Source organism: Aedes albopictus, chromosome 2 (genome assembly GCF_035046485.1).
Source record: "Aedes albopictus strain Foshan chromosome 2, AalbF5, whole genome shotgun sequence".
NCBI classification, from domain to species: Eukaryota; Metazoa; Arthropoda; class Insecta; order Diptera; family Culicidae; genus Aedes; species Aedes albopictus.
Window position 1 is genome coordinate 426,334,333 of NC_085137.1, and position 5,377 is coordinate 426,339,709.

Genomic DNA, 5,377 nt, shown 5'->3' on the forward strand with positions numbered 1-5,377 from the left:
ATTTTTCTGAAACATTTTTTGGCGTATTTAGTAAAGTTTGCTGGCGCCAAATTGATTCTATATATTTTATTAATTTTCTGAAACATTTTTTGGCGTATCTAGTGAAATTGTCTGACGCCAAAATGATTCTATTTATTTTGTTAATTTTTCTGAAACATTTTTTGGCGTATCTAGTGAAATTTGCTGGCGCCAAAATGATTCTATTTATTTTGTTAATTTTTCTGAAACATTTTTTGGCGTATCTAGTGAAATTAAAACGGAAATTTAGAGTTAGAGGGGTCAAATGCCCCCCCCTCGCCCCCCCTTGCCTCCGCCAATGCAGCCGACCAAAAAGCAAATATTTTCTTTAAGTTGGAAAAACTACTTTGGCAAATCTATTTCAACTTCCAGACGCCCAAGTGATTCTATCTATTTTATTAATTTTTCTGAAACATTTTTTGGCGTATTTAGTAAAGTTTGCTGGCGCCAAATTGATTCTATATATTTTATTAATTATCTGAAACATTTTTTGGCGTATCTAGTGAAATTGTCTGACGCCAAAATGATTCTATTTATTTTGTTAATTTTTCTGAAACATTTTTTGGCGTATCTAGTGAAATTTGCTGGCGCCAAAATGATTCTTTTTATTTTGTTAATTTTTCTGAAACATTTTTTGGCGTATCTAGTGAAATTTGCTGGCGCCAAAATGATTCTATTTATTTTGTTAATTTTTCTGAAACATTTTTTGGCGTATCTAGTGAAATTTGCTGGCGCCAAAATGATTATATTTATTTTGTTAATTTTTCTGAAACATTTTTTGGCGTATCTAGTGAAATTAAAACGGAAATTTAGAGTTAGAGGGGTCAAATGCCCCCCCTCGCCCCCCCTTGCCTCCGCCAATGCAGCCGACCAAAAAGCAAATATTTTCTTTAAGTTGGAAAAACTACTTTGGCAAATCTATTTCAACTTCCAGACGCCCAAGTGATTCTATCTATTTTATTAATTTTTCTGAAACATTTTTTGGCGTATTTAGTAAAGTTTGCTGGCGCCAAATTGATTCTATATATTTTATTAATTTTCTGAAACACTTTTTGGCGTATCTAGTGAAATTGTCTGACGCCAAAATGATTCTATTTATTTTGTTAATTTTTCTGAAACATTTTTTGGCGTATCTAGTGAAATTTGCTGGCGCCAAAATGATTCTATTTATTTTGTTAATTTTTCTGAAACATTTTTTGGCGTATCTAGTGAAATTTGCTGGCGCCAAAATGATTCTATTTATTTTGTTAATTTTTCTGAAACATTTTTTGGCGTATCTAGTGAAATTTGCTGGCGCCAAAATGATTCTATTTATTTTGTTAATTTTTTTGAAACATTTTTTGGCGTATCTAGTGAAATTAAAACGGAAATTTAGAGTTAGAGGGGTCAAATGCCCCCCCCTCGCCCCCCCTTGCCTCCGCCAATGCAGCCGACCAAAAAGCAAATATTTTCTTTAAGTTGGAAAAACTACTTTGGCAAATCTATTTCAACTTCCAGACGCCCAAGTGATTCTATCTATTTTATTATTTTTTCTGAAACATTTTTTGGCGTATTTAGTAAAGTTTGCTGGCGCCAAATTGATTCAATATATTTTATTAATTTTCTGAAACATTTTTTGGCGTATCTAGTGAAATTGTCTGACGCCAAAATGATTCTATTTATTTTGTTAATTTTTCTGAAACATTTTTTGGCGTATCTAGTGAAATTTGCTGGCGCCAAAATGATTCTATTTATTTTGTTAATTTTTCTGAAACATTTTTTGGCGTATCTAGTGAAATTTGCTGGCGCCAAAATGATTCTATTTATTTTGTTAATTTTTCTGAAACATTTTTTGGCGTATCTAGTGAAATTTGCTGGCGCCAAAATGATTCTATTTATTTTGTTAATTTTTCTGAAACATTTTTTGGCGTATCTAGTGAAATTAAAACGGAAATTTAGAGTTAGAGGGGTCAAATGCCCCCCCTCGCCCCCCCTTGCCTCCGCCAATGCAGCCGACCAAAAAGCAAATATTTTCTTTAAGTTGGAAAAACTACTTTGGCAAATCTATTTCAACTTCCAGACGCCCAAGTGATTCTATCTATTTTATTAATTTTTCTGAAACATTTTTTGGCGTATTTAGTAAAGTTTGCTGGCGCCAAATTGATTCTATATATTTTATTAATTTTCTGAAACATTTTTTGGCGTATCTAGTGAAATTGTCTGACGCCAAAATGATTCTATTTATTTTGTTAATTTTTCTGAAACATTTTTTGGCGTATCTAGTGAAATTTGCTGGCGCCAAAATGATTCTATTTATTTTGTTAATTTTTCTGAAACATTTTTTGGCGTATCTAGTGAAATTAAAACGGAAATTTAGAGTTAGAGGGGTCAAATGCCCCCCCTCGCCCCCCCTTGCCTCCGCCAATGCAGCCGACCAAAAAGCAAATATTTTCTTTAAGTTGGAAAAACTACTTTGGCAAATCTATTTCAACTTCCAGACGCCCAAGTGATTCTATCTATTTTATTAATTTTTCTGAAACATTTTTTGGCGTATTTAGTAAAGTTTGCTGGCGCCAAATTGATTCTATATATTTTATTAATTTTCTGAAACATTTTTTGGCGTATCTAGTGAAATTGTCTGACGCCAAAATGATTCTATTTATTTTGTTAATTTTTCTGAAACATTTTTTGGCGTATCTAGTGAAATTAAAACGGAAATTTAGAGTTAGAGGGGTCAAATGCCCCCCCTCGCCCCCCCTTGCCTCCGCCAATGCAGCCGACCAAAAAGCAAATATTTTCTTTAAGTTGGAAAAACTACTTTGGCAAATCTATTTCAACTTCCAGACGCCCAAGTGATTCTATCTATTTTATTAATTTTTCTGAAACATTTTTTGGCGTATTTAGTAAAGTTTGCTGGCGCCAAATTGATTCTATATATTTTATTAATTTTCTGAAACATTTTTTGGCGTATCTAGTGAAATTGTCTGACGCCAAAATGATTCTATTTATTTTGTTAATTTTTCTGAAACATTTTTTGGCGTATCTAGTGAAATTTGCTGGCGCCAAAATGATTCTATTTATTTTGTTAATTTTTCTGAAACATTTTTTGGCGTATCTAGTGAAATTTGCTGGCGCCAAAATGATTCTATTTATTTTGTTAATTTTTCTGAAACATTTTTTGGCGTATCTAGTGAAATTAAAACGGAAATTTAGAGTTAGAGGGGTCAAATGCCCCCCCTCGCCCCCCCTTGCCTCCGCCAATGCAGCCGACCAAAAAGCAAATATTTTCTTTAAGTTGGAAAAACTACTTTGGCAAATCTATTTCAACTTCCAGACGCCCAAGTGATTCTATCTGTTTATTAATTTTTCTGAAACATTTTTTGGCGTATTTAGTAAAGTTTGCTGGCGCCAAATTGATTCTATATATTTTATTAATTTTCTGAAACACTTTTTGGCGTATCTAGTGAAATTGTCTGACGCCAAAATGATTCTATTTATTTTGTTAATTTTTCTGAAACATTTTTTGGCGTATCTAGTGAAATTTGCTGGCGCCAAAATGATTCTATTTATTTTGTTAATTTTTCTGAAACATTTTTTGGCGTATCTAGTGAAATTTGCTGGCGCCAAAATGATTCTATTTATTTTGTTAATTTTTCTGAAACATTTTTTGGCGTATCTAGTGAAATTAAAACGGAAATTTAGAGTTAGAGGGGTCAAATGCCCCCCCTCGCCCCCCCTTGCCTCCGCCAATGCAGCCGACCAAAAAGCAAATATTTTCTTTAAGTTGGAAAAACTACTTTGGCAAATCTATTTCAACTTCCAGACGCCCAAGTGATTCTATCTATTTTATTAATTTTTCTGAAACATTTTTTGGCGTATTTAGTAAAGTTTGCTGGCGCCAAATTGATTCTATATATTTTATTAATTTTCTGAAACATTTTTTGGCGTATCTAGTGAAATTGTCTGACGCCAAAATGATTCTATTTATTTTGTTAATTTTTCTGAAACATTTTTTGGCGTATCTAGTGAAATTTGCTGGCGCCAAAATGATTCTATTTATTTTGTTAATTTTTCTGAAACATTTTTTGGCGTATCTAGTGAAATTTGCTGGCGCCAAAATGATTCTATTTATTTTGTTAATTTTTCTGAAACATTTTTTGGCGTATCTAGTGAAATTTGCTGGCGCCAAAATGATTCTATTTATTTTGTTAATTTTTCTGAAACATTTTTTGGCGTATCTAGTGAAATTAAAACGGAAATTTAGAGTTAGAGGGGTCAAATGCCCCCCCTCGCCCCCCCTTGCCTCCGCCAATGCAGCCGACCAAAAAGCAAATATTTTCTTTAAGTTGGAAAAACTACTTTGGCAAATCTATTTCAACTTCCAGACGCCCAAGTGATTCTATCTATTTTATTAATTTTTCTGAAACATTTTTTGGCGTATTTAGTAAAGTTTGCTGGCGCCAAATTGATTCTATATATTTTATTAATTATCTGAAACATTTTTTGGCGTATCTAGTGAAATTGTCTGACGCCAAAATGATTCTATTTATTTTGTTAATTTTTCTGAAACATTTTTTGGCGTATCTAGTGAAATTTGCTGGCGCCAAAATGATTCTATTTATTTTGTTAATTTTTCTGAAACATTTTTTGGCGTATCTAGTGAAATTTGCTGGCGCCAAAATGATTCTATTTATTTTGTTAATTTTTCTGAAACATTTTTTGGCGTATCTAGTGAAATTAAAACGGAAATTTAGAGTTAGAGGGGTCAAATGCCCCCCCTCGCCCCCCCTTGCCTCCGCCAATGCAGCCGACCAAAAAGCAAATATTTTCTTTAAGTTGGAAAAACTACTTTGGCAAATCTATTTCAACTTCCAGACGCCCAAGTGATTCTATCTATTTTATTAATTTTTCTGAAACATTTTTTGGCGTATTTAGTAAAGTTTGCTGGCGCCAAATTGATTCTATATATTTTATTAATTTTCTGAAACATTTTTTGGCGTATCTAGTGAAATTGTCTGACGCCAAAATGATTCTATTTATTTTGTTAATTTTTCTGAAACATTTTTTGGCGTATCTAGTGAAATTTGCTGGCGCCAAAATGATTCTATTTATTTTGTTAATTTTTCTGAAACATTTTTTGGCGTATCTAGTGAAATTTGCTGGCGCCAAAATGATTCTATTTATTTTGTTAATTTTTCTGAAACATTTTTTGGCGTATCTAGTGAAATTTGCTGGCGCCAAAATGATTCTATTTATTTTGTTAATTTTTCTGAAACATTTTTTGGCGTATCTAGTGAAATTAAAACGGAAATTTAGAGTTAGAGGGGTCAAATGCCCCCCCTCGCCCCCCCTTGCCTCCGCCAATGCAGCCGACCAAAAA